Source organism: Alosa sapidissima, chromosome 22 (assembly GCF_018492685.1).
Source record: "Alosa sapidissima isolate fAloSap1 chromosome 22, fAloSap1.pri, whole genome shotgun sequence".
Taxonomy (NCBI): domain Eukaryota; kingdom Metazoa; phylum Chordata; class Actinopteri; order Clupeiformes; family Clupeidae; genus Alosa; species Alosa sapidissima.
Genome location: NC_055978.1, coordinates 8524705 through 8542805, shown reverse-complemented (window position 1 = coordinate 8542805; position 18101 = coordinate 8524705). Strand labels below are relative to the sequence as shown.

General features: G+C 40.7%; 1 long non-coding RNA gene across 1 annotated transcript; it reads left to right on the top strand.

Moving 5' to 3' along the window:
- The first annotated feature begins 1504 nt into the window (after positions 1–1504).
- Positions 1505–3010, top strand: LOC121697381. The gene is made up of 5 exons (XR_006026439.1): positions 1505–1687; positions 1835–1948; positions 2029–2048; positions 2247–2336; positions 2641–3010. It is a non-coding gene; the product is annotated as an uncharacterized LOC121697381 (long non-coding RNA).
- Positions 3011–18101: the final 15091 nt, after the last annotated feature.

Sequence of the window (18101 nt, the reverse complement as noted above, 5' to 3'; positions counted from 1 at the left end):
AATTTGAGCCTCCTACATGGTTTAGTTCTTGCGCTGTGGGCTTGTGAACTTTGACAAAAAAAAGAGGCTGGACAAAATCGACACCCCCTCCCCCTGTAAAACTGGCTGTATCTTGGAAAGTATTGATCTTACATAAGAGTAATTTTAAAGTGTGTCTCCTGGGTAACATAGGTACACCTGGTAATTTTTTCAGAATTTTATGAGACCTAAGTGCGTGGGCCCTGGTTGAATTGACGTGGAATGACCCACCATGTTTTTGTCCTCTAAAGTAGTGTTAACCTATTTAACAACAAATCTCACTCTAAGTTGAACTCAAAAGTCAGATATCCTAGTCTTAAGTACATGTAGTAGGTGGGTTTACATGGACAATTTTTTGTCTTTCCGATAAAACTGATCTGATTGAAAAATTTGTCTCATCTATTTACGTGGGGTACTTTCTATTACGATCAAGTGCTTGGCGCTCTAGAATCTTATCAGAATAGTCATTGCTGCTTTACTTTTCCTTGAGAAGACAGCGGGCAATCCGATTGACCGTACATGGCTGTTTAATCGGAATAAGAGTGAAGTAACCAACTCTTTCATTCCTATTAAAATTCTAATCGAATCGGCAGTTTTATTCCGATCAAGGTGTTTATAGTATGTGTCATTTTGATTCACCCATTTTCCCCCGATTCTAATTGGAATACAATTCCATGTGAATCCACCTTAAGTTTATTTTACTCATATACAACCAATAAATATAAAGTTGCCTATGCTGTAAATTTAAAACAAATATTTTCAGATATGTTGTTTCTGTATTTATTCAGTAATAAAATGATAATTGTTTTGGTGTTTAGGATCAGAATTTTCAATTCACAAAAACTATGCCATTTTGGAGTTTTATTCAGAATGTCATTACTTATTTAATGCAGATGGAAACATCAAGACCAAAAGAACAGTACTAATGTAATTGTATTTCTTCTATTCCATAGTGGTTAATCATGAGATATCTGTCTTCGCATTGGAAGGAGGATCTGTCATATTTGACAAAATGCAGAGAAATCTCATAGCAGAGTTTGATGATATAATGTTTCACTTGAACCCACTCCATCCCATAATGATATTTTATCATAATAAAAATCATATTAAGATTGAAGACAAATACAAGGACAGATTGATCTTCAATACAACAACATTCAGCCTGGAACTCAGGAATCTGCGGAAAAACGACAGTGGACTTTATACATGTGCAATTAGATGGGATTTCAACATAACCATAGTTGTGTATAAACTTTTTGTTCTTGGTATGTTGTTGTTTCTTTCCTGGGTATCTTTACACTAGTTGCAATGGTTGCATCATTAACGATATTTCTTTGTTAATTTGTTGGCCTGTTGAGGTCCATATTTGTATGTTGTTTCATATTTAGATGTAATTGTGTTTCAGAGCCTGTGGCTGCTCCTGCACTGACTTTAGTGTCTAACTGGTCCAGCAGTAACTTTTGTGATGTGACTGTTACCTGCAGAGGTCATGACCTCTCTCTGACCTTCAGCTGCAACAGAAGCAGCTGCACTCAGCTGGGAGACATCCTCATCACTCCCACCCTGGTAGTGTTTGCAAGAGATGGATACATTGTCTGTAACCATAGCAACCAAGTCAGCTGGCACAACGTCACTCTGGAAATGTCATCACTCTGTGAATTTGCCAGAGGTAAGATGACTAGATTGAACTATACATAGAGTCACAGGATAGGTTTAGGATGTGAAATGATCAATTACAGGAATTAGATCCTACCATATAATAAAAGCTTCTATTGCCAGGCGTGTGGCACAGTTAATGTATACTAATGGCTTTCAGAGGAACACTCTACTCTCTGGATGTCGTTGACTGTTGGATTGATGTCTGCTGGGATTGTTGCTGCTGCCCTTGTAGTGATGAGTGCCTGTCTAAACAGCAACCTAGAGAGCACAGGTGCATTCAGCTTTATTCAACACTTCATTGCTTTACAAAGCTGTGTCATAATCTAAATGGGTCATTTTTTTTCTTTTAAGGGGCAGATGCATCTCTTTGGGTAAATCCTATATTTGTCATAGTTTTTTAATGTATGTGGTTATATGGTTTATTTTATGTTTCACATTATGTTTTAAAGGAGAACTACAACGTTTTTTCATACAGATATTAAATAAACAAATAATACACACACATACATACACACACACACACACACACACACACACACACACACAAACTAATCAATATTTCTGTTCAGCATTCCACTGTCCAGTTTTCACATTTAACCGAGGTGCTGCAGAGAGCAGCAGGGGGCAGCAGAGAGCAGGATGAAAGAGCCAAATTACTGGTAACTACGCAAGCTCTGAGTATGCTTTACTGATGCCACGTGGACTGTCTGCCACAATATTCAGCTATGTTCTTCTTCTTCTTCATACGTATTTTGGGAGTGGGCTGATTAAAATAATTTAACATGAACCCACTGTTGCTTTCGAGTAGGACCACAAGTAGCCTAAAGTGCAAACCAACCCAGTGAAACTGCTGCATCTTAGATGAATATAAAATCAAGAATGAGATCTTAAGAGTGCAACAATTACAGAATATTGTTTTGAAACATGAAAAAGGCTCATACATGTACCCTTTTATCTCTGCAGAGTTATCTAACGCATGAACCGCAACCATTTCAAGCCGTCATCTACAGCTTTCTTCCGCCTCCTAGGCCAGAGTCTGATGTCCACTAAGCCTCCTTTGGATCTCAGATCTCCACCCCACGTCATTTGTCCCTTCCAGTCAGCTTTTGATGAATATGCATCAATACTCAGCCAGCCCTGTCAGGGATGACCTTTGTCTCCTGGACAACTGTCAAGTCAGCAGTCTTCCTCATGATTAGATAGATAGATCGATAGATACTTTATTGATAGCTAGGGGAAATTCAAAATTGTGGTTGTGTGTAAGACTAAGAGAGGCATATTTATGCATAGATTAAAGCAGAAAAATGCTTTAAACATTTTCATTTATATCTAATCAGCCTAGAAAATAACACACAACAACACACACACTCCCTCTCCTATAACATCTCTGATCTCTCTCCCACTGGCAGCTTCTCTCTCTGTCTTTTTAACATCATACTGACCTGTACATACACACACCCACGTGCACATAGTCTCATATGTTTTTACTTTCCCCTAGACACTTCTTTTGATAATGATTATTTATTGATTTTGATTGCTTTTAAATAAATACATTATTGGTTAACTTTATCTCTGTTGTCCCAACTCCCTCTTTATGTTGCTGCTCAGAGCCAGCTATGACATCGGCCGTAGCAACAGTCATTGAGACCATTATTATTCCAAATGCAGATCAGGGGCTTGTTCGAAAAGTTCACTCGTTCACTCACTCACTCATTCACTATATAGTGAATGAGTGAACTTTTCGAACAAGCTCTTATTAATCAGCCAAAGAGGACAAATGTATCTCTGGCTTTCTATAGCAGCCAGAATTAAATCAAATCCCTCACTCTGGACAACAGGACACTGACTGGTTCTGCACCTTTCTATCACAAATCTAAGATCCAGCTCTGCGTCCCCTCTTGCCCACTGCGGTCCTCTGATGAGGAGATGTTGGCCATCCATCAACACATAGATCACTGTCAAGACTGTTCAATGTCTGTGATTTGTCATTGATTTTTGTTATTGTTATTATTCTGTTAAACTCTATTTAGTCTATTACTAATATCAATAGTCCAAGAGCATTAGCTCAAAATTGAGTCAAACCCGGAACAAATTTGTAAAAAGCTGCATTTTTCAGGATATGTTCAGAATACCTTTAGGAATAACATACTAAAAGTCCCTGTGAATCCCCCTTGTGCTTTCTGAGATATTCAAGATGGCGTCCAAAATTGCCGCTATTTGGAGATTTTTCCATATCTCAGGCTTAAAACATATAGACTAGTAGGATAGGCAGGATTTTGGAAAATGTGCTTATTTAAAGTCCCGAAGGCAAATCATGTTAATTTTTGGCATACAACATTTTTAGGGGTTTTGAAGGGTGCCGAATTCAAATCTTCTGTATGCCAGGCTCAAAAATGTCCCATAATGCCTCAAAATGGAGAAATCCAATATGGCCGCTGCCGCCAGGTCAAAATCGAATTAATCACTTATCTTTTGGACTGTACAAGGTAAAAACCTGAATGTAATGTGCTTTTATAGGTTTTCACATATAGGGAATTCAATGCAATGCATAGATTTAAGATCAAGACTAGAGAAAATGCTTGAAATTAATGTACATGGTTAAAATTGTTGTCTCGGATAATGAATAATTCATGTAAAAAGAGGACCATGAAACAGGTTGATGGCTTAGCAAGGTTGATTACCATATGTTAACTATCTATTTATATTATTTATCTGTATTTATCTATTTATCTGTATTTTAACTATTTATTTAATAATGCATATTCACCTATTTAGTAATTAATCCATTCTATTCTATTCAATTCTTTAAACTTCTTGGTATGAAGAGGTACTGTAGGTTACACACTTAGGCTATCCTAATCATCCTCATCCTCCTCCTTTCCAGCAGTGTTCTGACAGGTGCTGCTGCAGCTGCATGACTCCATGCATAACGTCACTTTTCCTGCAACTGCAGCGCTGGCTTAGACATCCCTTGAAGCAACCACAGGAGGTGATCTCCTTACAAGCTTTTCGAATTGCTGTAAGAGATAGTAGCTGTGGCACTAAATGATCATGCACATTTGGATGGCCTGATAAGTGTGTGTTGTGTTTGGGCCACCAATATGCTTTCTTGGCAAGGGACTTGTGCACTGCCCTGTGCAGCCAGCCCCGTGGGAGGCGAGCTGGCCCGTCTGTTTGAGGAGGTCGTTGGCAGGGCATCCAGCGCTCTTGATATTCCCCTTCCAGAGAAGCCCCTTTCCTCTGCGTCTAGGTTCCACACAGACATGACTGAGCACCCAGTGGTGGCGCTCATTCCCCTCCTACCAGACTTTAGCGACTTGGTCTGTCTCCAGTTTTCCTCCCCAATTACTTTTCGTAGGTGGTCTGGCCAGGCTAAGGTGCTTTCCAACATGCACGGCGAAGGGCTGATAGGTTGTGGCTCGCTCCCCCCAGTGGATCAATCTTTGGAGCCCCTCTTCTCCTCCCCCAACTCCCTCTTTGGTGGTCCCTCCTGCCTCAGTACCAATAGCAGGACTATGGAGGCTCTGCTGGGTAAGCTGCATAGGCCCATAGCGATGCAAGCCCGCCTGGCTAACACAGCGGCCCTTCTGTCCCTGTATGTTCAACACCTCTCTGGTCTCTTGCAAAGCAGTGCCGGTGATCCCACTCTTGAGAGAGCTCCAGTCAGCCTCTGTGTGCCTCGCTGCAGTGTCTAAGGAGCAGGCAGTGGCATCGGGCCGCTCCTTGGCTCAGTTCTGAGTAGCTAGACGCCATCTCTGGCTGTCTCAATCTCAGCTCCAGCAGGCAGACAAGAGAGCGTCTTTTGAGAGTGCCGGTGGAGCCTGGGTCCATGTTCGGCCCACAGGCAACCACCCTGTTGCAGCAGGCGCGTGACAGCTGGCGCTGTGCAGAAGAGGTGTCAGGGTCTCTTGGCAGGCGTACCAGGGGCGCTAGGCGCCATAGAGCATTCACGCCTCAGCCAACACCTACCTTGGGGCATCCGTCTTGGGGGCCGACTGATCTCAGGCAGCAGCTTCAAGCATCCCAGTGGCGGGGTGGCCGCCCACAACCTGGCCGGGGGGGCCAGCGTGCTAGTGCCCGTGGCCTCTCCAGGCGCCCTCGTCATTCCTGACAATCTCCGAGCCAGCCAGCCTCGCCTCTCAGCTCGATGCATTAAGGCTTGGCTGGCCTTAGGAGCAGATCCATGGGTGCTCTCCACCATGACCCACGCTCAGACCTTACGTGCAGAGCTGTCCACCCTCCTGGACAAAAGGGCAATAAGGGAAGTCAGGAGTTCAAGCCAGGAGTTCAAGCGGGGTTCTTCTCCCGTTATTTTCCTGTACCCAAGCACACAGAGGACCTTCGTCCTATTTTAGACCTCAGGGGTCTCAACGTACACCTCCGGTCTCTGAGGTGCAGGTTCATCACAGTTCCGAGGGTGCGGCAGGCCATCAATGCAGGGGACTGGTTTGCTACCATCGACCTACAGGATGCTTATTTTCAGATACCCATGGCCAGGGCATTGGCGGTTCCTGAGGTTTGCGTTCGTGGGTCAGGTCTTCGAGTTCCAAGTCCCCCCATTTGGAATCTCTCTGGCCCCCCGAACCTTCACCAGGTGCATGGATGCAGTTCTTGCCCCCATGAGGCAGAGGGGGCTCAGGATATTAAAGGAATTATCCGGAGTAAAATGCACTTTAGATCAATTTACGGATGATTGGGAGTACATACGTTGAGTTGACATCCAAATCATGTCGTTCGGATGTGGTTTGAGAGAGTTTGATTTTACCGTTTTTAGTCCAAACTCGTTAGCCTGGAAGTGACCCGGTCATGTCATTTCGCCACTACAAAACGCTATTTTTATACCTCTTCTACAGTTCCAAACAACATTACACTTATGTGGTAGTGAGTAGAGGGTCCATAAAGCCAAACCGAAGTATCCCGAGGTCTTTATGTGGTCGGATAGAGAGTCCAGAATGAATGAAGCCAGTACCTTTCCGGGAATGTTGCCATCTTTGCTGCCATCTTCAGGGGAAAGTCCGTAGGAGTCGATTGCTGAGTGTTGAGTAACACGCTCTGGAAATTCACAATTTCGTCGCTGTTTTTAAAAAAAAAAAAAAAACATTGTCCAGTCAATACAACTTCATTTCAATTTCGAAAGAAATACTGGACTATTTTTGTTTTTTTTAAAAAAAAAACAGCGACGAAATTGTGAATTTCCAGAGCGAGTTACTCCACACTACTGGCTTGATGAAATTCATTCTGGACTCTCTATCCGACCACATAAAGACCTCGGGATACTTCGGATACTGCGGCAGTCGTTCGCCGCATGTCTCAGTCGCTTCACGTTGCACACCCAGGTGGAGTGGAAACTCTGCCTTCGCCTCTGCGGCCTTAAGGCCCTTTGCATGCGCCCAGTCCAGAGGTGCCTGTTGAGCCTAGGTCTGTGCCCCCAGGCCTGCATCATTCCTAACGTCTCTCTACAAACGACTAGTTGTTGGGTACCCATTTCATTCATAAGTGAATTCATTTAGTTAGATGCCGGCTTAGGTTTAGGTTATTGAGACTGAAAGTGTGCTTGAAATATTGTTGGACTGAACTGTGTGAATGCATTGCATTGAAAAAGAGAGCTGAAAAGCATTAATTTGAATTTATCTTTTACATTTCAGTGTGTATATTTGTAAATATTACATTTTCAGTAAATAGTTAAAAAATACTTCTTGGATATTGGTTTATGTCATTGGGTATTTTGATACTGATATTGTTGATGGTAAGTAATGGTTAGAACATTTTCAGTAGTCTAATTCAAAATCATATTGATGCATATGATATTTCATTTGTTACTGATTACCCTGGTAATATATGTAGCTATTTAAAAAGGTTAAAATAGTGATGTAACTTTAAAAGCTCAATTTTATTTAAAGATACAGAAGACATTTGAACACATTTAGAGTTGCTTTAATTTAGCTTTAAACTAGCCTTATAGTCACTTTATTGACGTTTGCATAAAGAGGTTAATAGGAGCTAATTTACTATAGCCTATATATTGCTAATGCTTACAGGTAATAATTAGTGAATTACATTAGTGCATTAATTAACATGAGAGAGAGAGAAATCTCTCGCTATTAGAAGAATTCAGGAGCGCACTCCAAACTAATAGCTAGATACGCTAGGGGGCGCTACATAAAATGGGGGCTCGTCCGAGATGATTAATTAATGCAATTAACTAATTTGTAAATTGATGCTAATACCCATTAGCAGTAGCAGTTAAAATTTTGTTAGTTTCTCAAAGTATTTAAGTCTTAAAATTTACTGAGAAGCTAAATACCGATACTGATTATAGGTTAATATATGCTTTACCGGTTAGCATTAGCCTCTGAATTTATTAGCTTCTTTAACAAATAAGTCAAAGAGTTGTTGAGAAAACCTAAAAGCCTAAAAGAAAATGGAGCCTCAGAGTAGCACTGTAGAACTAGTTAAAGAGCTCAAAGACTGGTGCAGAAGAGAAGAATTGGATGAAGACCATGCTGTAATGGTGATGATTCTAGAAGAAGTGGAAAACGCATTGATTGAAGAAACAATGGGAACAATCAAAGCTTTAGGCCGAGTGCGAGTGAGAGGACGTACTCTCAGTTTGAAGCTGAATCGTCTTACAGTGCTATGCGAGTGCAAAGAGCGGATTGACCCCACTCAAGTTCCTTCTGAACTGGTGCCGGATGGCAAAACGGAGAAATGGAGGATAGTTATTGCTTCGGAAAGTCCCGTTTCTGGCGGGAGTATTTCTCCAAGCCCGTTAAAGAGTTTGTTGGGAGAACCACCGGAGGGTGGCTCAGCAGAGTCTATTATTCGTGCAGTAGGTGATTTGTTAACTAAGATGGGGAAACCATCAGGTGAGAACAGCAGTTACCGTCGTCTGAGAGTGTTCTCAGGCACTTTGCCAACTCCAGTTGGAGAAGAGTCTCTTGAGCATTGGTTAGAGCATGCGCGTCTGATGGTCGAGGAGAGCGAGTGTTCTACTAAGGAGAAACGACGCCGTATCATGGAAAGTCTGAAAGGTCCTGCGTTAGCTGTTGTAAAGGCTGTGCGGACTGCTGATCCAGAGGTTAGTCCTGCTCTATGCTTAGAAGCCATTGAGAGTGCTTTTGGGTCGGCTGAGACAGGTGAAGACCTGTATTTTGCCTTTAGGTTGCTACAGCAGCAGCCAAAGGAGAAGTTGTCTTTCTTAGACGTGTAGAGTTGTCGTTGACCAAGGTAGTTTGTCGTGGAGGTCTCCCTACAGGCCGTGCTGACCGTGCTCGAGTGGAGCAGCTGCTGAGAGGTGCTGTCCACTCTGATATGATGTTTGTCCAGCTCAAACTCAGCGAAAGGAAGGAAAACCTTCCATCATTCTTGGAACTGCTGAGTGAGATCAGAAGTGAAGAAGAGTATGAGTCTTCTAGGATGAAGCTGAACACCTCTGTCCAGAGAGTTCACACAAACCCTGCTATAGACAGTAGACAGGATGATGTTGATCGTTTGAGAACAGAAATTAAAGAACTCAAGTCAATGTTCACTGCCATGAGTACTTTGCCTAGCCAGGTTGTAGCAGATAGCAAAGGACCTGTGTCAATTACAAAGATGCCCACCCCCGAGACAGGTGGGGATCTTAAGATCTTTAAGAAAACAAGTGAAGAACCTGCAAAAGCAAATGGCAGGCCATAAGCTTAAAGTCTCTGAATCCCCTACTTCAGTTCTTTGAGTAGAGCCATCAAGACAAGCCCATAGTGATAATAGAAAGAAACCATATAACGACTCAGATGGGAACTTTTGTTATCGCTGTGGTGAAAACGGCCATTACTCTGCCAAATGCCAGAATGCAGAGAATCAGGGCAAAGTGATTCAAAAGCTGATACAGTCTCTAAATAAAGCTAAACAGGGTGATCCATCTTCCCAAGCATCAGGCGGTCGTCACACCGTGTGCTCAGCTAAGAAAAGTGAAGTAACCACCCTTGATGGAGCTAATTTACTATAGTCTATATATTGCTAATGCTTACAGGTAATAATTAGTGAATTACATTAGTGCATTAATTAACATTAGAGAGAGAGAGATCTCTCGCTATCAGAAGAATTCGGGAGCGCACTCCAAACTAATAGCTAGATACGCTAGGGGGCGCTACATAATGCTGGCTTCATATAGCATATATTATTATACTTGTACATATAAAGTCCTAAACACCTGAAGCTGTATGGAGCTTCCAGTTGTGAATCACTGGATCAGTTCCGATACATTGCTTACAATAAGGCAATCAGCAGAACTTCACTTTCCTCATCCTTCCAGCTGGCAACTTTGCCTCCAACAAGTGCTGCAGCCAAGCAACATTCATTCAGAACATATCTTGTGGCTGTAGAGCAGATGGCTGTGGAGTGTCATGTGGCTGCAGGAAGATGGGGGTACACTGCTCTGCCTTGTGTACAAAGTGCAGTGGTCAAACATGCAACAATGCAGCACCAATGCCATCTTTACTAGATGATGAGGGAGAAACTGAAGAATCAACACCAATTTCTGATGATGAGGATGATGACTGAATTGATTTATTATTATGAAATGTCTCCATTCAATTGACTTACTTACCCTAAAAAACATATATTTTGACCTTTTAATTGCATTTGTATCAGGTTTTAAGCCTGAGATACGGAAAAATGTTGGACGCCATCTTGAATATCTCAGAGAGCAGAAGGGGGATTCAAGGGGACTTTTAGTACAGTATGTCATTCCTAAAGGTATTCTAAACATATCCTGAAAAATTCAGCTTGTTACAAATTTGTTCTGGACTATAATATTGTTTTACATTAGTGGATCCTAAATTAGACTACATTGGCCTAAATTGGCCCACTTCTCAATCTATAATAATCAACTCGTGAATACTTTATTTGTTACTGCAACTGTACTGAGAACTATACTGTAAGTAAACTAGAAACTGGTTATATACTTCTAGCCCACTTTTTGGCTCAAGATAGTGTACTTAAAGTATTTTTAAAGTATTTTATTTGTATTATTTATTTAGGTGCACTTACACTACAAGTGATATAGTGTATGTATATAATATATACAGATATATAGGTGTCATTCATATATATATATATATATATATATATATATATATATATATATATTATATTGGGCCAATATATCTGTATATAATTATGTGTGAGTATGCCTGTGTGTATATGATCTGTACAAACTTGTGTGGACTGCTTTACTGCAACAGCAAACAAACAACAAGAAAAAGAAAACCCCTGTCTTAACCTATATGACCGCACTGAGCATGCATTGCAGCAGTGGTCATGAGTCGAGATGCATCAACTGCTTATGTGCAACTTATGTGCAACTATGAGCCTCTTGAATTGATGCTATTTCCCCATGTAGTGCACCTTGAATCACAGCATCAGGCAAGAAATGACCTATTTATATATACAACAAAATAAAAAATATTTACATTGTATTATACTGGTCAGTGCTATAATGTGGTTGCTGTTTTCAAAGAAATGAAGCAAGTTCAAGCAAGTGAGGTGGTTTGTGGTTACATTTTCTTTCAGACAGGAAACCCCTTCAGGAAGGACATTGTTTCTTGCAGGCACACACTGAGCCTATATGTGATTGTAAATGTCAGCTTATCTTCCTCTTCTCGTCAAGCTGCATTTCTTCCTCACTTCAGATGTAAACCTTCATTTGGATCCTACTGCAGGAGATCTTTCTCTTTTACTAAAGAGGTACTGTTACGTCATACATTGCAAACTATGCCACTGTGAGGATAAATGCTTTAAAAAATACAATCAACAGAAGTCAACAACAGCTGTCAGATACGTTTCACGTCCTGGTCTTGTAAATGTCAATAGGCAGTTTGTTAAAAGGGGCTGTAGCAAAACAAGACCAGCTGCGCTTTTCTGGAAGAATGTTTCTTGTTATCTGCTTCTATGTGAACTGCTTCTTGTTTCCGTGGTGAAATGGAAAACCAACTGACTTTGCTGTTCCTCCTGGGTGCCACACTTCCATCAGGTATGAAGACTTTGTTAATGGATCTTATAATTTATAAATAACTTTTATTATTATTATTATATCTCCCAACAAGTATTGCTTAACAGCTGAAGTGACTGTCCTTTGCCCAAAACTTGAGTGTAAGGTACAAAAAAGCTTTGCGCCGGGATAATTATACACTTTGCGCTGGGTTTTGCATCCCCAAAACAGGGCCCTATGTGTTCACTAAAAATGTGGCCCGAGTGTGGTACAATGTTCTGTCTATGTGTGAAAATGGCCTGATGTGGTACAATGTTCTGTCCATAGTATACTTTCGATAATATGATTTGTGGAAGTTGATTAGATTTAAAATGAAACACAAATTTGTGGATAAAAAAACGGTGCATTTTGTGCCAATAAATTGTATTTTTACCATTCTTTTTTCCAGTTGTCAAGGTTCTCCTAAGTCCAGCCATTAATAATAACATATATTGTTGGATTATTATGTCATATTTTGGGGTTCTGTGTGTGAAAAATGTCAAGCGCACACCCTGATTGTGAAACTACACTTGTATTGAAAACATTCAGGGCCCTATATCGGCGATCTAACCCTGCTGGCATTTCAACATTGATTCAACGGTAAATAAACGTTATAAACGTTTTAAAAAAAACATTATAACGGGTGAATCAACGTTGAATTATGTGTTGGATTTGCAAATTGAATCAACGTTGATATCGCAACATTATTTCAACATCCGCCATTTCAACATTGGTGCTGATTTCCTTGATTTCTTATTTTACAACCATTTGTCAACATTTTACAATTAGCATTAAAACAGTGTTTCAACATTGACACAACAACTGACATTATTTCACCTATAATTCAACATTGATTTTCTTGACCTTTTTACAACCAACGTTGTTTCAATGTTTGTCTACATACCCTTTTACAACCATTTAGCATTAAACATTGTTTCAACATTGACGCAACAACTGATGTTATTTCCCCTATATTTCAACGTTGAAGGTCGGTCGTGTGCCGGCTGGGAAAACGCATGGTCACTGGCGAATAGCTAAGGGGTTTGTCCATTCGACATTGGGGGTGGTTTTGTTATCAAACGTTGAGCGCCTGGCACAACAAGGTGGTTCCTATGTTTCTTAATCAGTCATGGCTGTCAAGTCAAGTCAAGTCAAGTTTATTTATATAGCACATTTCAAACACAGTGGTCATTCAATGTGCTTTACATAAACAAAACCAAACAATAATAACAAATAAAAGCATAGAAGGGCAATATAGTCAAAGAATAGTTAAAAGGTAAAGATCATAATAAAAAGAAAACATAAAACACAAAGTAAAATCATTTAAAAATAAAGAATAATTAGTAAGCAAAAACAAAGGCAAAAGTAGTAAAAAAAAGTAATAAAAGACAAAGTAGAATAATTATCAAGGCAGATTCAGAATTTGTAACTCGGCACAGTTAGCAGAAAGCATCTGAGAACAGTTTGGTCTTAAGTCTAGATTTAAAACTGGGTACAGTTGGGGCCTTTTTAATGTCATCCGAAAGTTGGTTCCACAGCTGAGCCGCATAGCAGCTAAAAGCTGCTTCACCATGTTTAGTTCTAACTGTAGGTTTTACTAGCAGGTTTTTCACCTGGGACCTGAGAGGACGAGAAGGTGTGTACTGCTGAAGCATGTCTGACAAGTATTTAGGTCCTGCTCCATTTACTGATTTATAAACAAGCAATAGTGCTTTAAAGTCAATGCTGTGACTTACTGGAAGCCAGTGCAAGGACTTAAGAATTGGAGTAATGTGGTCAGTTCTTTTAGTTTTTGTTAGAGTCCTAGCTGCTGCATTTTGTATCACCTGAAGCTGTTTAATAGTCTTTTTAGGAAGGCCTGTGAACAGTCCATTGCAGTAATCAACCCTGCTGGAGATAAATGCATGAAAGTCATGTTTTGACATCAGCCCTCTGAGTTTGGCAATATTTTTGAGGTGGTAAAAAGCTGATTTAGTTATCGCTTTCATGTGGCTGTTGAAATTTAGATCACTGTCAATTAATACACCAAGATTTTTAACAGTATCCTTTTCCTTAAACCCTTTTGTGTCAAGGAGAGTGGCAACCCTAAGTCTTTCCTCATTTTTACCAAATATAATTACTTCAGTTTTTTCTTTGTTCAGCTGAAGAAAATGTTGAGACATCCAGGTGTTGATTTGTTCTATACACTGACACATAGATTCAAGAGGACCATAGTCGTTTGGTGATAGAGCTAAGTAAATTTGTGTGTCATCTGCATAGCTATGATATGAAATCAAATTATTTTGAATGATTTGTCCAAGTGGGAGCATATAGAGGTTGAATAATAGTGGCCCCAAGATCGACCCCTGGGGAACACCACAGGTCAAGGACGTTGGTGTTGAGGTACAGTTTCCGATGGCAACAAAGAAGCTCCTTTCTTGTAGATATGATTTTAGCCAGCTGATAACTATGCCTGTAAATCCAACCCAGTGTTCTACTCTGTGTAGTAAAATATTGTGATCAACAGTGTCAAATGCTGCACTAAGGTCCAGTAGCACTAGGACTGATGTTTTACCTGAATCTGTGTTGAGGCGTATGTCATTGGAAACTTTAATGAGAGCTGTTTCAGTGCTGTGATTTGCCCGAAAACCAGACTGAAAGTAATCAAAATACCCATTTGATGTTAGGAAGGTGGTTAATTGATTAAAGACTACTTTTTCAATAATTTTGCCAATAAAAGGTAGATTGGATATGGGCCTGTAATTGTTTAGCATGGAGGCATCCAGGTTATTCTTCTTGAGAAGTGGCTTTACAACAGCTGTTTTCAGTGACTTAGGAAAAGTGCCAGACAGCAGTGATACATTTACAATTTGAAGGACATCCGCCGCTATGAGGTGAAAAACAGTTTTGAAGAAATTGGTAGGCAGAGTGTCTAAGACACATGTGGAAGAGCTGAGATTCTGTACCGTTTTTTCAAGTGTTTCGTAGTCTATCGAGCTGAACTCTGACATCAAGTTTAGTTTCCCTCTGTTTGTTGCTGGAAGTTCAGGTTGTTGAATTTGTAATTGAGCAGATATGTTGAGTCTGATTTTGTCAATTTTACCTTTAAAAAAAGATGAAAACTCATTGCATTTACAGTTTTTTCTGAATGCTTAAACACATTTTTTGTAACTATGGCTTTTTTTGCAAAACTCTACACACAAATGGCAAAACCACTCACTGAGTTCGCAAAACTAAAAGCACAAACACTGCTTTGAACTCAGTTTGCAATTTTGTAACACACACTTTGCACAACTGTAGGCACAATGGCTATTATTTACACTATTTTGCCAACTCTCTGGCACACTTTCTCATTTGAAAACTGTTTTAGATAATTAGTTCACTTTGCAATCAGCCTAAGCACTATAAATAAGCCACAGGTAATGTACAATGGGTACGATGGAGTGAGCAGGAAGAGTGAGAAGAGAAAAAAACAGACAAAAAAACAGTCTACATGTGGGGATATTGTCATGTCAGGCCTGGATACGTCATTCCAGAATATATTTTTCCCGGTGCCTTGGACTAGGACATTGCATGTGATGTAGACAGAATTTTGAGAGAGACGACCCGATGTAGACTGATTTGTTTTGTCTCAGTGAAATGCTATTTTGTGTTTTGACTTGGAAAAACACACTTGTGTTTGTTTTGATGTGTGTAAATAAACACTAGTACTTGAAGTTGGGATCCCTGTATGTTTACAGAACTATGACAAAAGTATGACCTCAAACTGACATAGTCTACCTTGTGCACAGAGAAAGCAAAAGCCAGATGTGTTTTTTATTCATACCATCAGTGTGTTGTTGGCACATTGTGTGCTTACTATTGTGATGGCTTGTGTTTACTGTTAGATACGAAAACACAATTTTTTACGAAGGTGTGAAGAGTTAAGCAAGGTGTGTTAGCTTTTGCAAGAGAACTACAATGTTTTGCTGAGTGGGTGAGAGGTTTTGCCATTTGTGTGTAGAGTTTTGCAAAAAAAGCCATAGTTACAAAAAATGTGCTTAAGCAATCAGAAAAAACTGTATTAGTTGAGAGAAGTTCAGGCGCTAATTGTGAGGGGGGATTTGTTAACTTATCAACAGTTGAAAATAGAATACGAGTGTTATTTGAACTTCTATTGATAATGTTAGAAAAGAAAGACTGTCTTGCTTTGCATATTTCAGAGTTATATGTGCGGAGCATCTCTTTATGGATTTCATAGTGGATCTGAAGTTTGTATTTACGCCATTTTCTTTCAGTCTTCCTACACTCTCTTTTTAGAAGTTTAACTGCTGGATTTTGCCTCCATGGTGCTTTCTGTTTGTCCTTAACTTTCTTGAATTGTAATGGAGCAATGTCATCCATAATGTTTGCCATTTTTGCATTAAAGTGATCAAATAAGTCTTCAGAGTCTGACAGTTGACTTGACTTTAGTGAAAGTGCTTGCTCAAAGAGAGCACTTTGTCTGATCATTTATGATTCTCCTTTTTACCATCATAGCTGTGTTTTGAGTGTGTGGGGACATAGACACATCAAAGAACATGCAGAAATGATCAGATAAGGCCAGGTCTTTAACAGCTGTAGAGACATCGAGACCCTTTGTGATAACAAGGTCGAGGGTATGGCCGAGAGAGTGTGTTGGCCCCTGTACATGCTGTGTTAGGAAGAAAGTATCGATTAGTGCAATGAATTCCTTGGCATAGGCTGTGTTTTGGGCGTAACATCATTTAAACCAATGAAAATGACATCTGACATTCCCTTTAACAGCAAGCAAACACAAACAACATGAAACATATAAAGACAGTATTTGACAAAACACTATGCTACGGGGGACAGATTACAATGGGGGTTGAGGAGGTGTGTGTGTGTGCATGAATAGACATGTCCGTGTCTGTAAGTGTGTGAGTGATGAATGTTTTTGTATTGAAATCAGCAGCATTGCATAGTATGAAATGTTGTAAGTCTGGGTACTGTATCCTAAGAGGGGTAAGAGGGAGTGGGTATGAAGTTTTGATTATGTTGGGATGGGTCAGGCTCATCAAATCTCTCCTCTGACTGCTCCAGCCCTCACCGAGGCTGAGGAGCAAGCTGACCCTTCGGGGGGCGGGCCTTCCGAGGGGGGGAGGAGGGGGGCGTCCAGGGGTGCATGATGTTAGAACCACCCCTCTCTCGCCCTCCCCTACCCCTGACACCAGTTGTTATCCCACTGATGGGGCAGCTCATCTACACACCCCACTACCCCTGTGGTATGTGTGCCTTCTAATGTCTAAGTGCAGTAAACGAGGTGCGGAGCAGGGGGGAGTACTTATTCAGGTCTCCCCTCAAGCACCGCCCTCGCCCTACCTCTGAACTGATTGTGTGCCTCCTCTAATATGAGATGCATTAAAAAGAGGTGGGGCGCGACTGTGCAGGGCCTCTTCAGGCCCTCCACAGAGCACCCCACCTGGTCCTATTCCTAGATGATTTAGTTACTGTTTTCTTGAATGGGGGTGTGAATGTATAGTATAGTATAGTATATAGTATATATACTCTTTTGATCCCGTGAGGGAAATTTGGTCTCTGCATTTATCCCAATCCGTGAATTAGTGAAACACACAGCACACAGTGAACACACAGTGAGGTGAAGCACACACTAATCCCGGCACAGTGAGCTGCCTGCATCAACAGCGGCGCTCGGGGAGCAGTGAGGGGTTAGGTGCCTTTCTCAAGGGCACTTCAGCCGTGCCTACTGGTCGGGGTTTGAACCGGCAACCCTCCGGTTACAGGTCCGGAGTGCTAACCAGTAGGCCACAGCTGCCCAATGTTGGACATTAAAAAGTGAAGTGTACAGAGTGGAGCCGGCCCTGGCAGTCACAGGGGAGGTGTGGTGGCAGGGAGGTCCCTCTTGGTGCGTATCTTCCCTCAGGATAGACACCAGGGCTGTAGTCAAGACCACCTTTGTCGAGTCCAAGACAAGTCCAAGACCAGGACTAGTCGAGACCAAGTCAAGACCGAGTCCAAAGAGGTTCGAGTCCAAGACAAGACCGAGTCCAAAAAGGTTCGAGTCCGAGTCAAGACCGAGTCCAGGATAGGAAAAAAAGTCTTGTGCATGACAGTATCAAGACAATCATTTTGGGTTATTATTATTATTATCTAAAAGCAAAAACAGTGTGAACACACCCAGGATTTGTAAGTGTAGCCATTCCCCTTCTCCAATATTATTATAGGGCTGTCAAACGATTCAAAATATATATTTTGAAATGAATTAATCTCGATTAACCGCAATTAAAAAGTTCCTAAAGACTAAAGCTTCAACATAAATCACAAAATTAATGAGTAACCACAAAGGTAAAAGTAAAACACTTTTATATTATTTAAATGATAATACTGACACAGTAATTGTGTTTTAAAGTATTAATTTCTTAAGAAATACTACACA